The sequence below is a fragment of the Oreochromis niloticus genome, linkage group LG10 (assembly GCF_001858045.2).
Source record: "Oreochromis niloticus isolate F11D_XX linkage group LG10, O_niloticus_UMD_NMBU, whole genome shotgun sequence".
Lineage (NCBI taxonomy): Eukaryota > Metazoa > Chordata > Actinopteri > Cichliformes > Cichlidae > Oreochromis > Oreochromis niloticus.
In genome coordinates this window covers 10,300,604-10,317,524 of record NC_031975.2, presented here as the reverse complement: position 1 = coordinate 10,317,524, position 16,921 = coordinate 10,300,604, and the positions used below count along the sequence as shown (strand labels likewise).

The following is a 16,921-nucleotide window of genomic DNA, read 5'->3' as shown; positions in this document are numbered from 1 at the left end:
TACACTGTCTCCAAGTCATTATTGCTGCTCAATACTTTGGCTCCTCACGAATTAGGTGTCTTCTGATTCTGGCCAGGGTCTTATTACGAGCCCAAGTAGTTATTGTGCTGTAATTCACCTTTACGTCTCTAAAGTTGGTTACAGAAGTGGCGAGCCAGCCAGGAGCCATTTGATTTGAGCATCAATATTAAGGCAATGACCAGTATGGATTTCATACAAAAGTCTGGTGTCAAAATACCTAATGCAGTTGTTGTCGCTGGGATAACACAGGTATCTGAAAAAGATGAACAGGTCATTGACTTTCTGAAACGGTATGGTAAAATTGGAAGAGTCCTTTTTGTTGATGATTCACTGTCTGACTTCTACCGAAACCTGATCGTTGAATATTCTAGCAGTTCAGCCTTAGAAGGTTTAGAACCTCGCTTACCGTACACGTACACAGCACAAGCTGACCCCAGCATTGTCTATGAAATTAAAACATTCAGTAGCATGTACACTACCAAGGTTGGGGGTAATGTTACGAAGACCTACTTAGCTGAGCTCAAGGAGCTAGCTAAGCTGAGTGGCAAAGACTATGGTGAGGTGTTGAAGGAGATGATGTGTCAGATTGGGGAGGATGTTGAAGCCATGCGACCTACCACTGAAGAACCTTCCCCCACGTATGTCGAGACCATTGTCGTATCTCCGCCCGCTCCTAAAGAGCAACAGTGTCACACCTCACATTCAGATGTTACACCAAGTGATATTGGTGCCACTGATCATGTTCCCCTCACCAATGGGAGGAGAGCAGCGTCCCTTTCAGTAAGTGACTTGAACCCACCTGACATTCAGAAGGTCGTGGTAGAGCATATCGTACGAAGGCAAGATGTCCCACACATCCAGTCCCAGGTTAGACTGTGTTCCTTCGCCGGTAAGGTTCCCAGACCTAACAACGAAACTGATTATGACACGTGGTGCACACAAATTGAACTGCTCCAAAATGACCCCAGCATGTCACCCCTGCAAATATCCAGAAAGATCCATGAGAGCCTGCTCCCACCAGCAGCTGATATAGTTAAGAGTTTACGGCCTGAGTCACCACCTGCGACTTATTTGCAGCTTCTAGATTCAGCCTTTGGCACTGGAGAAGATGGGGAGGAGCTTTTTGCTCAATTCCTGAACACCGTTCAAGATCCAGGTGAGAAATCACCCACTTACCTTCACCAGCTACAGCTACAGCTAGCATTAAACAGAGCCACGAAGAGGGGGTCGCATGTGAAAAAGTGGACCAACATCTCCTTAAACAGTTCTGCAGGGGATGTTGGGACAACGCCCTACTCAGCGCCCTGAAACTTGAACAAAAGAAGAGCAGCCCACCCCAATTCTCAGACCTCTTGTTAATGATTCGCTCTGAGGAAGATCGACAGCAAGCAAAAACTAGTCGTATGAGAAAACGCATTGGCACCACAAAGCAGAGAACTCAGTTACAGTTCCAGGGTGCACATGTTTGTGAACCAGAGGAGAAACATGAGAGTAGCATCGCTGCTATTGAGGATCTGAGAAAGCAGGTGGCGAGTCTGCAAAGTCAACTAACTACATTCATGTCACAGAAAAAAACAAAGTTTACTAACAGCAAGTGATCTGCAGGGAAGCCGCACAGTAAGATGTCAAAGCCACATGATGTAGATGGACGTCTGCAAAGGCAGACTACAAAGAAACAAACATGCAGACCCAAGCCCTGGCTGTTTCAGCTGCGGTGAAGATGGGCACATCGCCCCGTGCTGTGTTGACCCTGCTAACCCCCAACCTAGTGGCAGAGAAAAAGAAGCAATTGGAGGCAAAACAGCACCAGTGGGAAGCGCAAGATGGTTCAGACTCACCATTAAACGACTAGCAGTTCCTGTTGTGGGACAAACAGGAGCTGAGAAGAGTCAACAACGTCCCTCAGACGTAAACAATGAAGACAAAATCACAGCTGAGGTTAACAAAGTAAGTACCCCAGCAAAGAACGTCATAGCACAAGCATGTTCTGGCTTAAAACATTCAGAGCAGAAACAACCTTTCCAACTCCCTAAACAGTTGATTGGTGCCAAGAGTACAGCTCAAGTGACTGTGAGAGGTGAAGAAGTCAACTGTCTTCTTGACTCAGGCTCCCAAGTTACCACCGTTCCTGAGTCATTTTACAAGCAGCACCTTTCAGAGCAGAAGATCAAGCCACTACATGACCTCTTAGAAGTGGAAGGTGCTAATGGCCAGCTAGTGCCCTACTTTGGCTAAATAGAAATGACCATAACTTTTCCAAAGGACTTTATAGATGTTCCAGTAGATGTAAACACACTTGCATTACAAGTCCCTGATACTTCACAATCCCTCGTGCTCATAGGCATGAACACCCTAGATGTACTGTTCAACATCTACTCAGAGATTGACTTAGCTGATCGTCAATCCCTTCCACATGGCTACAGAGTAGTCTTCAAAATCATTGAGTTGAGACGGAAGCAGACAAGTGACAACCATCAGGGGGTAGTGAAGCTACAAGGCAAGATGCCTCAAGTCATTCCAGGTGGTTCAACTGTAGTGGTGGAGGGAGTCGTCCTTGGCAGGGGGCTTCAGGATGAAAAATCATTTGTCATTGAGTACCCGTCATCGTCCCCCTTGCCCAGTGGCCTGCTACTTAAAGCCGGACTTCCTCCAGCGGCGGCCCCACAAGTTACTTAAAGCCGGTCTGGTTGACTTCCCCCAGTGGCGGCCCCACAAGTTGCCAGTTGTTATAAGCAACGAGTCTGACCACGACATTGTCATCCCTGCCAAGTGTACTATTGCAGAGGTTAGTGCTTTAAGGTGCACCAATAAAAAATGGTGACACCATATTAACGGTTTCAGATAGTTCATCAGCCATATTGATCAGTCTAAGGCAGGTGGTTTTGTATGCTGGTCAAAAATCCTGTCGACAAATGCCAAATATTACGTACGGCTCAAATTGGCTCCAGTACAAGAACGTAGTAAGCTCTAATACTGACCAGTAAGAAACCACCACACTCACACTGCAATGGGGTACACAAGATTTAGTTTTCTTCCTCCAAGTCAGACTACTGGCTGGGGACACAAGTCTGGCCTGGAATCCAAGGCCCAAAGCCACCAGGGTCAGGATTGTCAGCCTGGTTACAGACAGGGAAAGGTGGTCACTCAGAATAACAAGTAGCCAAAAACATATCAATCCTACATCTTCCTGAGAAAGGCTTTCCATCCACTTTATCAGGCCTGGCGTTTCTTAGAGGATGGGTCTCTACACCAGTGCGTGCGTCTGCTGAGTCCATTTTGTGGTCACGTCGTTTTGTCATGATTTGGCTGTGTGCGGGCAGGAGTTGGACCCAAAATGCAGACTCTCAGACACGAGGGATAAACTCAAAACCACAGCTTTATTCACTGGCAAGGGAAAAAGGCATGCAACACTAAGCTAAACTGGAAAAGAATAACCTAAACTCACGGGGAAACACAGGGAGAATCACACAGCAATGAGGGATGACGCGACACTGACACAGAGAAACACAGGGCTTAAATACACTGGGGAATAACGAGGGGAATGAGACACAGATGGGGATCCATCAACGGCAGATACTGGTCTCCATGGCACACAGATACTGGAGTGGTCTGACCTGACCACACTCGCACTGCTTACCCACAAAGTGGCTAGAGAGACAGAAAAAAGACAGAAAAGAAACAAAAAACACAAAGCCAAAGAATGTCATTTGCACACTAGCATGGACAATAAACGTAGACACAGTGCACCCAGCAATTTTTGAACTTATAACCAAGTTTCAAGAGCAGTACTGGTATTGTACCGGTACTGGCTGCTGTCTCATTGTTCAGAGAGCCTATCATTATGCAGAGAAAGGAATCTGTGTCTCTGGACCAAAATGACTGTATGTGTAGTGCTGTAGAAACAATACTGCCCAAAAACCCTGATGTTTCTACACGAGGAGACCTTCAAATTTGCATATCCTCCTGTAAGGGTAAAGTTATGGGACATTTGCACTTTTTGCATGTAAGCCTGTCGGTCTTAACTGGAAGTTGCACTTGAGCTGTCTTGGCATCTTTCCCTTGTTTGACTCCCAGTTTTGCCCTGAGCTGAACCGCTGCCTCCTTCTCTGTTGTGGTACTCAGCGGTGACCAAGATGCTGTAACGTGCATCTGGCTGCAATGACTCCAGCATCACCTGCTTCTCTCCACCAGGGACCAGCACCTGCAGACAACAAACCACACTATCATCCCAACACAGTCAGAACTCATTTAAAGTTTTGGGACTTATTGAATTTCTGGAATTCTCACACATGACAGCCAGGTGAAGGCCAGAATAGTTGAAGATGTAATGACTAGAGCCCACTCACAGTGTGATCCTGGCTATCAGCTCCAGTCAGTGCTGTGTAGGACACACGATACTGGAGGACATGAGCATTGGGAGATACCCAGCTGATCACCATGCTGACGGCAGTCTCATCAGAAACCGTGAGGCTGGTCGGGCCTCCACCAGAGCCTGCAGCAACATCATAGAAGAGATAAAGTACCACAGCTAACGACACTTAACACTCACTTTGTTCCTTTATAGGAGGAAAGTGCAAAGTGTTTTTTAGACAATAAATATAAAGTATAACAGAGAATGTGATACTTTGGTTTGATACTTTTACCCTCACTACATTTATTTCATAGCTCAGAGTTCTAGTTACTCAAAGATGAGAATTTAGATGTGAAATTTAATCTTTAAGTGACTAGTACTTTGAGAACGGCCATCAATTACACAATGAAGTTCATTTACATACAGGTTATTGTATTAGTAATGCTATATTGTACATAGAGACAGAATATGACACAAAGGGCTACTGGCCACAGAAAAGTAAAAGGTAACTGGGCCTAAAGACTAACGGGAGAGAAACAAGCTTTCTGTGATTCTATGATTTTTATTTCTGTGTTTTTGTGGTAATCTTGGATATCTTAGGTTGTCTCATTACTGTCATATATATCCTATCATTAAAACATTGGCTTCTAACAACTAACAGTGTCTCGAAAATAATTTAATAAATAAACAAATAATATAATAAAAAAAATAAAAAAGGATGATTGACTCAAATGCATGACTTTTAACTTGTCTATTTTGTAGGCTGAACACTAGTGCTAATGTGACTTAGGTAAGTGGTTTCAGGCTCTCCCCTCCTGTGTTTGAGAAATGCTCAGGATCAGAAAATGTGTGTCTCACAGGTGCTAATGAGGTAAGAAACATCATCATCATCTGCAGCTTCCCAGCACACCGTGATGTCACTGTCTGAGAAATTAGTTACCCTAAGGTCTGAAGGAGGAGGCACCTTCACTAGAAGAAAAGAATAATGTGTATGGGAATTTTTTAAAAATGGGAAAGCTACATTTTTATATCTTTCATTATTAATAACATTTACAGTACTGTGCAAAAGTCATGAGCCAGACGCTAAAGTATTTCATTGGACATTATCTGTTTTTTCCAATCCTTTTTAATCCAGTTCTTGTACCTGACCGTTTTCTGAGTAATGTTTTTGTTTGTTTGTTTGTGTAAACACTTTGCACTGACCATTATTGGAGAATTAAAAAGCACCTAATTCAAGGAATATGTGTACACATAACAGAAAACTTGGGAAAGAACCAATTTTAAATCTTTAAGCACTTTGTTACTAGCGGCCTGTCACAAAAACACATTTTGTATAATGGTTTTTTTTTTTATCTTGTTAATAAAATGTATACAAATGTGCGTGATTAATCACAATGTGTTAGTGTGTAATCACCCTGAGACATGCATGCCTGTCTGTAAGAGTCAGATCTAAGCCACTTCTGATACGGAGATGCAGCCTGCAGATTCTGTCCAGATTATCCCAGCTCTCTTCACTATATATCCAGGCTTCACTTATCAAATCTGTAAAATTCAAGGCTGGTCCTTAAAAGTTCCCAACAATGCAAAAACTGCATAGCCACACCAGTCCCAGCGTTTCCCACCGCAGCAGCTGTGAAACGAAGGAGGAGAAAGGATGAATGAGTCTTTGCTTATCGGCTCTCCGCTGTCCCCCAAGCTGGCGTTGTTCTTGGTAGCCATGACAACGGAGATAGTCCCAGCTTTATAAATACAGGCCCCAACACCCCAAAAAAGAAAAAAAAAGAAAAGAAAAAAACATTGGGATTCCCTGCGCAGACCAGGAATCCCCCTAGCAGACTCAAGTTACAGAGAGGATTTGAAGTGAGTGAGTGTGTGAGTGATATTCCCTTCACGATCATGCGATCTAACATTACAACCCACAACACAGGAAGGCGAACCATTGCTGATGCTTTTGCTCCTTAAGCCCTTTGTTTGGCCTGCTAAAATGGCGCCCGGCGGCCACGCCCCACCCCTGTCGACATCATCATGATGATCAAAGGCATTTCATATGCCTTTGATCTGTGAATCCTTAAATAGGGGTAAGAATCCCATACTTTCATGCAGTTTACTTGCAACACTTGAGATTGGAGCATTCAGAGGTACGCCTGAGAAACGTTTTAAAACAGTTGAATCTTCAACACAGTCACTTCAGCAACACTCCAACATGTCTCAGAGTAGACACGGTGGCTTCACTACAATGGACCACCAAAATCCAGAGCCAAATTCGGAAGAAACTCATTTCCAGCTTCCACTCAAGAGGAAGCCAGGCCTGGATTATGTTGCACAGAATTGCAGAAGTGCCGACAGCTGTTTTCCACCAAGGAAAAACAGACGAATCCGTGAAGAAAAACCTGTGTTGAAAAGACAATACAGTCAGACTTCAAAAGGCGGCAAAAACAACTCTGAGAGCTACTCTCCAGAGAGAAAGAGGATGCGAATAGACACTGAGAAAAAAGAAACAGCAGTGACTCCGAGCATCCAAAAAAGTTGGACGCCAAGATCTATCCAGCACCAAGTTGAGAAAACGGACGTTACGACCTCGAGCGATACTTTAACCTCTGAAATCACACCGAAATACAACAAAAGGCCAGAGCAAGCAGCAGTGACACAGAGCAGCCAAAAAAGTTGTTGGCCAAGTATTATCGATCTCCTTGTTCAGAAAATGAACGCTATGACCTTGAGCGATACCACAACGTCAAAAAACACACCAAAAGACAACAAAAGGCCAGAAGAAGCCGTAGTGACACAGAGCATCCAAAAAAGTCCCTGGTCCAACACTATCCATCTCCCAGGTCAGAAAACAAACGATGCGGCCTTGAGTGGTACCAGAACCTCTGAAAACACACCGAAAAAGAAAGAGAGGCCAGAAGACCAGAGAGAAACAAACGTGTGGCTCATTGGGTCCATCGACATCAAACGAGCCGAGGGTGAAGCAAAAAAGATTTTCGGGGAAAATTTTGGACTTAATGCCAAAGTCCAGTGGTTTGGCGAAGGAGGAATGCGCTGGTCGGGAGTCCTTCCTCATTTTTATAAGGAGCTATCCACACAGAGCCCACCTGACATACTGGTAATCCATGCTGGGGGCAATGATTTGGGACTCGTTTCTGCTGATGAACTTTCTTCTGTCATTGAGAAGGAATTGATGCAACTGCACACAGAGTTCCCCTCAATGACAATTGCATATTCGTCCATCAACGAGCGTCAAGTGTGGAGACATGAAAATCCAGGCGAAATCAATAAGGACAGGAAGATTGTGAATGCCAGCATTAGAAAGGCTGTCAACCGCTTTGATGGAGTGGTTATTGAGCATCCACGCATCAAGCCTGTCAACAACTCCAACTCCATCGGAGTTCCTTTTCACAAGAAAGCAAATGAAGTGTTTCTGACAAACATCCGCACGGCCATCCAGAAAAGTCTTCAGTCACGTCACTGAAAACTGACTTGAAACATTTCTTTCACAGTCCAGAAAACCATACGTTGTTCATTTTAGGCAATGTGAACAACATATAGCTAACATGTGCTCTCATTTTTCTTTTCCTCTGCCTCTCACCTGCCAACCAGTCATGACAGATGGCTGCCCCTTTCTTAGCCTGGTTCTGTCAAAGGTTTCTTCCTTTTTATAAGGGAGTTTTTCCTTTCCACCGTCGCCCAGTGCTTGCTATTAAAGGGGATCATTTGATTGTTGGGGTTGATAGTTTAGAATCTAAACTAAACTAATAAACATCAAACTTCAGGTGAGGGGTTCACATAGTAGGGAGCACTACAAGAATTACAAATAAAAACATGTAATTGCTGGCTAATCAAAATAAAGAAAACAAAAAAAAAAAACATCTCTTACTGCTCTGTTTATTTCTTTAAATGAAGACTTGTACTTTTTGTCATAGAAGAATAAGAATATTAATATATGAATATGAACACCAAGGCGTTTCCAGGCCAGCCAAGAGATATAATCTCTCCAGCCTGACTTGGGTCTGCCCCGGGGGCCAAATGCCTGGTGGCACCCTTGCCTCCATGGGTACCTTAACTCATCACTTTTGGCGCAGAGAATGTATTTTATGAACTAATATTAGTAGGCTGAAGCCTTTTACTTCTACTTACTTCCACTTTTACTATATATTAATATGCTTTTTTAAGGATCAAGACGTGGGTTTGTTTTTCCAGCTCCATTAACAGTTGTTTTTTCAGAGATCAGGGCCCTGTTTCAGAAAGCCGGTTTAGAAAACTCAGAGTTAAAAATGATACTCAGGGTTGAGTAACCCCGAACTGTCCAACTCGGAATATTTGGTTTCAGAAAGGCTGATAACAATTAGTTCAATCAACCCGGAGTTGCTTTAACCCCAAGTTAAGCGCGCGCATAAAGCCCTGATTAGTGGAGCACAGATTAAGCGAGTCACCATGGAAACGGAGGGAAAGAAGGCACGATCAATGTATTTTACAGCGCTTGAGGCCGAAATTCTGATAGCAGCATATGCCGATAACATGCAAATTTTGCGGAAAAAAAGTAACACAGCCTCAGCTGCAAAAGAAAGGGAGCATGCATGGCAAAACATAGCCGACAGAGTCAATGCGTGAGTGTTAATTTAAACATTTATCTAGGGATTTCCACCCATTTAACACGTTATTTTATTACATTTCATTTTATTTTTTATTTTATACATTTTATTTTGTGATGTGATGTGAGCGCAGGTGCAACCCAACAGGCCCCAAACGTTCCTGGCAGCAAGTAAAAATGAAATATAAAAATATAGTCCAAACAGGTAAGGTGTAATTGTATTATGAGCCATAGTGCTTGGTCTGTTTGTCCTATGTAAATCAATTGCAGTTAGAGGCTACATTAATTTTCTTTCTGTAAGCACTTATTGAAATTATCTGAGCACATTACAAGTACATATTTGCTTACTCGGTATGCTCAAATGTGACCCGTTATAGCCAACAGAAAAAAAGCGGAGGCCCGAAAAACAGGTGGGGGTCCTCCACCACCACCACTCACAGAGGCGGAGCAGTTGGCCCTCAGCCAAAACAGTGGGCGCCCTGTGGCTGAAGGCATCTCTGCGGGGACATCCTCTGAGTCAATAACCCCGCAAGACACAAGTGCCTACATAAGAGGTTAATTACTATACTCCATTACTATAATGAAATAATTTGTTAGTTTGAAATGCTACAGGGAACTATGTACCTGTACATTAATGCTGTGGAAAGACTTCCTGTTCACATAGTCTCCTTCATTTATTGAAGGAGCAATGATTGGAATGTGAGTGCCATCTACACAGCCAATCACGCCTGGGAACCCTGAAAATAAATGTAAAATCTAAGTAGTAGTTCAAGTATCACCACATCATGAATTAGGTTTTGTTCATCCTGATACCTGCAATTTTGTGGAATCCCTCTTTGATAAATCTTGTGGGTCTGTGACCGGGGAACACCACAAACGAGTACAGGAGATGTTTCAGTGCAACTGTAACATTCCTGACTGCCCGACAGACGGTAGCCTTGGAAACGTGCTCAGCGTCACCAGTATTATACAGAAAGCTCCCGTTTGCAAAAAAACGAAGTGCAATACAAATAATATGTACAGAACTGAGAGAATGTCCGCGCATGTCTCACATGAGCAATATAAGGCCTGAGGATGTTATTCAAATAAATTATAGATTGTGCCGAAAAACGGTAACGTTCACACAGAAAATCATCAGGAAATGATAAAATGTCCAAACACGCTCTAATCACTCTCTCCCGGCGGAGAGCTCTGCGGAGAATTTGGGCTTCAACATCTACTGGCTCTTCAAGGAAGGGGCACGCCATGTCTGACACTTCCTACAGTCAGATTTCCGACAAAGAGGCGGAGAAGGTCAGGGTTAGTTGAAGTAACCTGCTAGGGGCAGGTTAGCTTCACGGAGTGTGTCGTCATAGTAACTCACTCAGAATTAATCTAAACTCGCTTTGTGAAACCGAAAACCCAGAGTTTTCGTTAACTCAGGGTATACTTACTCAGAGTTTGCACTAAACCGGCTTTCTGAAACAGGGCCCTGATGTCCTCACATCTTCAGCAGTAACGTTAATCCATATTGCACAGATAGAGAAAATCAGCAAAATTATTAGTTTTACTTTTGATATTTTGCCAGTAAAACAGTTTTATGTCTCCTGAGGTCTTTTCATTGTTTTATTGCTTTGCTAAAGTAAAAGAAAAAAAAAATCCCTGCCATCCTCATTGTTAGCTAATCATAAATCCATCACTGGATCACACCCAATTGCTATCACAATAATCATGTTTAATGTTGTGAGCTGGTGTCTGATTTGTGTTTTCGTTAAATAAAAGACATCATCTGCATAAATGAATGCAGAAAATCTTCATCAGAAAACAGAAAATTAAGTGTCTGATGCTAAAATACCACATATGTTCAAAAATTACAAACTAAGGATCATTTACAGTGTCATATTTTTATCAGATATGTTCTTATTAGTTTGCGTAAGAATTATTAAACTGCATAGTGACAACCAAAAAAAACTGGTTCACTCACACCTTAGACCGATGTTGGACAACATGCCTTCCTCTAATTTTAAGTCAGTCTTTGCATTTTTTCCAGGTAACTCCCACAGGCATGACATGATGATTAAAAAGTTTATGTGAAAAATATTTTGACTTTTTAAACTACTGGTTTTTCTTGTTCTTTAGTTGACAGATATTGGATTTTTAACCTGTCAATTTATATGACAAGTCAGAACACAACAGGCTTTATGGGGCCCTAAAAAACAAACAAACAAACAAACAAAAAACCCTGAAATTAAAAGTTTGTGAAAACAGCTAATGGGAGTGAGCCCCCTTTAAAGGCTCCACAAAAAGGTTAAGAATAACCCATGGATAACTACAACCATTCAGCCATACATGGCTTTCCAACTAAACTCAAGATGAAGACAAATGTTAACGTTCTTATTTTATTTATGGTATAGTCAAAAGCTTCAAGAAATTTAAATATTGAAATTTTTCTCCTACTGTGATAATAGTCACCCAAAGTGACAAGTGAGCTTAGTCAAAAACATTTAAAAAAAACCCCCAAAACAAACAAAAAAGATTATGTATATGTACACGTGAATCACAACCCTCAACACACACCACAGGAGACTAGCTGTGTGAAAGTAATAGAAAGATATGAAAAGTGTCCAGTATTTAAACTATTTGCTTGTGTATGTGGTTCAGCTCTTAATTTTGCTGAAAGAATTCCAATAGGTGCAGCTTTTACTTTGGAGGTGGATTGTCTCTATGTTTCATTTTCACTGTATTTGAAAACTTTAACAGCTGCAAAAGAATTGTACTTCTTTCACTGTTTGTACTTTCAAAGGTCTAACAAATGTAAAACAACGCAGTTGTGGCCTCTATTTTTCTTTATTGACTTAAGCAAGGAAAAGCCTTTAAAATTCATATTTACTACAAAGTAACACTATATGTCATCTCTATAAATATTACAGTATATAAAACAAAAGGCATTATTCTGCAGTTTTCACTTGCTGACAGAAATTGTCCTGCATTCTGTGAACTTTCACTCAACATTTCAAATGCAGGATTGGATCTTTTTTTTTTTATTGGTACTTTGGAGTTAAACTAAGTTTTGTTGAGACTGTCTTTTTTTGCAGGTTATTTTATAACCTTTGGGCTTAAAGCTGCCTTTCATTACACATTAGACCCATTTACACACAATAACATAGCAGCAAACTTGATTTATACAAATTCATACATCCTCAAATGTAATCCACGTTTAGTTATATATTTAAATTTCATCTGAAAATATAAAGAGTACAAAAAAAATTGTCAAGCTGTAATTAAAATGACCAGCTAAGCTTTATATGACTAGAGCAGAATCCCTCTATTGTAGCATTTGTGTTGTTTGTCCTCACTGTACTGCACTGTTTTCATTTATTGCACTGACTTGATGCCCGTGTGGATTGCTTTGCAACCTCAGATATTGAATGTTGGTAGTAATTTACAAACTCTGAGAGCCACCTATGCCAAAAAAGACAATACCAAAGAGTCAGTTTTTTAAAATGACAACAGAAATGTAAAAATCACATACAGTTGAAAGATTTCATAAAAATCATTTATTTTAGGGTAAAAAGAAACATGAAATCAATTTGAAAATAAGCTGAAACAGTGAAGATGTCACAGATTGATCGGTTTTCATTGGGCATCAACATATTTACGTCTGGTCACATTTGCTCTTCATCAGTCAAGAGTTCAGATATTGCCCCTTCATACCACCTCAGAGGTTGCCCCATTAAGTTCAGCCCAAACAAATCTCCTTATGTGCTCAGCTGCTCCAACATGATAGGAATCTCCACTACTCATACAAGTCTCAGTGTGGCGACTGTGTGCTTGCTCCAGGAGACTCGGACCGCTCCAGCTTCATCCCTCCATCTAGTGAACTTGAGGAAATTGAGGTGGGTAGCACAGAGCTCTTAGTCTCCAAAGATGAAGAGGCAGATGAGGGCAGAGACACGACTATGTACTTCTGCAGAGGTCGTGAAGCTGTGAGTCCAGCTCCACTGCCAGACTCCAGTTTTACCAAAGGCTGCAAGGTAGATGTAGCACTGGGAACAGTACTAGTTACTGGTGAAGCTGACTGTGAAGAGCTGAGAGTTATGACCTGAAGAGAGACAAAAACACACGCAAGCAGTTGTAGATTTTAGAGAGAAATGACATCGACAATCATTGACAGCAATCTTTATTCAGTGAGTTTTGTCGCTGCATTTCCATTTTGTAACACTAAGCATTTATAAAATGTCAAATCTGGCACATTATCATACATTATTGTGGCTGCTTAAAAAATGACAATATGAAGGCCAAGTATATGAGAAAGGCTTCATGCCTTTCCACAAAGACAGTTTATACAGATTTCCTGGAGTGGTGGTAAAAATAAATCACCTGCTGAGTTGATGCGGCTCCTGCACTGGTTGCCATAACAATGTACTTAGTAGCTGGGGGAGATGGCTGTGATGGAGTACCAGGTCGTGGCGACATCAGTGTGAGGGAGCTTGGGACCTTAATGATGCTGGGAGTGCGAGGACCTGATGACCCACTTAGCCCGCTTTGCGAGACTGAAAGGGTGGGACGCGGCTGCAAGAAAGTGTCATTGCTTATTATTAAACACAGGCAAACATACTAGTTACTAATATTTACCAAAGGCACTTGTAATAATGTTGCCATTTTAATTCTGAATTCTCTTATTACAGATAAGGTTTTTTTAATATACATTCATTATATTTTAAGAGCCACGTAAATGGAATGATGAAAATCTTCATTCTATCACCTCAGAAACCTGTCAAAACTTAAGCATGCATGACTTAGAAACTTTTATAACCTCATGCACGGTTTACTGCAACTCCCTTTTAATAGGGGCTGGCCAGGGCATTCTGTGACGCCTGCAACTGGTGCAAAATGCTGCCGCACGGTTTTTAACTGGTAAAAGAAGATTTGAGCATATTACTCCGGTTCTGGCCTCCTTACACTGGCTTCGAATTGAATTTAGGATCTACTTTAAAATCCTTTTACTGGTTTTTAAATCCTTAAATGGTCTGGTGCCTGTATATTTGTCTGATCTGCTGAAGCCCTATGTCCCCCTCATTCACTCCAGTCAGCTGAGCAGCTCTTGCTTTATAAGTGCTATATAAATAAATTATGGTATGGCATAGGATACTTGGGTGATAACTGGGTGTAAGTTATACCTGAGTGATTGTTAATGTGGTTCTGTTGACTTGCTGAGCTTGCAGTGCTGCTTGAGTCCTGGCCTTCATTACATGGGAGCAAGCATGGGTCCGAGATAACCATAGTCTGTGCGATACTGGTCCACGTTGTCAGGCTGAGGTCGTAACTTGGCAATAACACTGGCACAATGTTTCTTTGTAAAAGGAGAAGAAAAAACAAAACAAACACTTTAATAACAATCTCAGGGTTTATGGGTTTGGACTGCTCTAGTTTACAAACTGTAATGTATGAGACTCAGAAAAGTTCATATATTACCAGTAGGAGGCTTTGAACATGTTCAGCTCCTATCTTATCAATATTAGAGACCACTGGTCCTTCCATCACTGCTTTGATGCGAGCACCCTCTACAGCAAGCCGAGGAATTATCAATGTCTTTATCACCTACAGAGGATAAAAGATAAAAACAGCAGGTTGGTTTCACTGCAAGAGAAAGAACAGAAGAAGCAGAGAAACAAACCCCACTCACATTGATCCAGTTCCGCAAGCCCAGCGATGCAGCCGTACCGTGTCGTCCACTGTGTTTTATCATCCAGCCAACTCTGGAAGAAGAAGAAAAAAGTAAATTAATGTGTTTTGCTGTGTTTACTTAGTGTTTGGTTGCCTGTTCTGAAATCAGGCCAAAAAAGCTACAAAGCCTCACTGTGAATCACATGAGAATATTCAACTATTGTGTCCTGGACTACTGGATGTATCTGTGAGGTAAACGCTACTAGTGAGACTTAGTAACAGTTAATTAGATAATAAACCTATGTAAAAATGCAAGCACAAAGAAGAGCTTCAGCACGCTCCAGTCATCTTGTTTTCCCCTCAAAAGCAGGAGATTACCAAGTTCAACCTGCCTACACAAAGCTCACAAAACAGGGCCAGTAAGATTTAATCAGACTAAAGAGCAAACAGGTAATACACCCTCAAAACATGTTAAGGAAAGAAAATAAACTAGAGAGGAGACTTTTTAATAAACTGGAAATTAGTACTTACTTCTACTTTAATGAACATTAGGTTATTGATCTTTATTAATAATCTTAAGACATACTTGTACAACATAGCTTGATGTATGCCTGCACTTTTACAACATCATCATTTAGATTATGAGAAAACGTGAAGCTATTTAGTTTTATTAGCACCGCCTATACACACCTGTGCACTTACAGTATCATTGGGGAAATGAAAGAGAAAAAGAACAGAGATAAATGGAATGGCTGCTGAAGAAGAGAATTAATTTGTAATTTTTCAAATATTACAGCCAAAATGATTAAATAAATCCAGACAGCTGTTTATACTTGGGTGATAGAGGGTTAAACAAATTATAGTCTATTCCAGCCATCATAAGATAAAAGCTGGTGTTCATTTGGACAGGTCACAAGTCTATCGCAAGGATAACAGAGCAATAGACACCCATTCACATCTATAGCCATTTTTTTTTTACTGCCAATCACCCAAACCCATGCATGTCTTTGAATTGTTGCAAGATAGGACTGCTCTGTGCACTTCACTACCACACCACCATGATCCATGTAAGAACATGAACCACGGCAGCAGGTTTTTCCTGTATGTACACAACATCAAAACATCTTCAATATGGGAACAACATGTTTATTTAAAGAAAGAAAGAAAGAAAGAAAGAAAAAATTCACCTTGGTAAAAGTCTTGGTAATACGAGACTGAATGTTGTTGGTTGTTGTACTGAAGGTTTTACAACTTTGGGCCATAAGACGAGCAGCAAAGTCCCGTAAAGCCCAGTGGTTGTCAACATCCGGTCGCAAACACAGCTGCTTACTCACAATACAGGTGACCACAGCCGGGATGAGCTCATGAAGCTGTAGATGCAGAGATAAAAAAAAAAAGGGGGGGGGATTTAATTAGAATATCACATTGAAAGTATGTTTTGGGTTACATGCTTCATAAAATAATACAACATTGTGTGTGTTTCCATCACTTACGTATTTTTCCAGATACAGGGTGGGGTTATCCATCAGAGCTTTGACCATCCGCATCAGATAAATCAGAAGAGCCAAGTTGTTTTGCACCACGTTTACACGCACCTTTGAAGAGAGCCTAAGGTCAGCACTTTGAACACAAATATTCTCAGGGATTTTTTGTGAGGTTTAAGAAATTTTTAAGAAGAGAAGATGTTGATAATATGCTTACGCCTTCAGAAATAAATGTGCTGAATCTTGGAAGCATCTGATAAAGTCCAGGATCAGTAGCAATACTCTGTAAGGCTTCCTGTGTGAAATATTTTGAAACATTTTTAAAAACAAAAGTCAAGTGACAAACTGGCCTGGAATAACTTTTTGATAATATGACAAATTTAGACTGCACTTTCCTCTCAGCATCAAGGAGTCCTTACTTTTCTATTTTATAATATGTTCATTAAAATCAAAATAATGTTATTCCTCAACCCATTTTAAAATAAGTAACAGAAACAACTACATTAGAAAAAAAATCCCAGATGTAATTTTTTGTTTTGTTGCTTCTAGAAATCCATGACTCTGTAGGACTCAACTATCACCATGTAAGTAGTTTAATGTGGGGCCAGAGTCTGTCCACAAACACACACACAAAGCGCACAGAGGCTGCGCCATTAGATTTTCTAGGCATCCAAAACAGCAGCGCTTGTTCCTGTGATCCCCATTAAAAGCTTTACTGGGAAAAGGCTAGCTTTAGTCCTTCATCAAACCACCTGATCAACAAGCTCCAACATGAAGGAAAAGAACTTTGTAGCTGCTCCATCCACCGCTGTCAGTTTTGGACAGAAA

General features: G+C 41.2%; 1 pseudogene; it reads right to left on the bottom strand.

The window, feature by feature from the left end:
* Window positions 1-12,634: 12,634 nt before the first annotated feature.
* LOC109203825 (transcription initiation factor TFIID subunit 6-like) overlaps window positions 12,635-16,921 on the bottom strand; it is a 9,550-nt pseudogene continuing 5,263 nt past the window's right edge.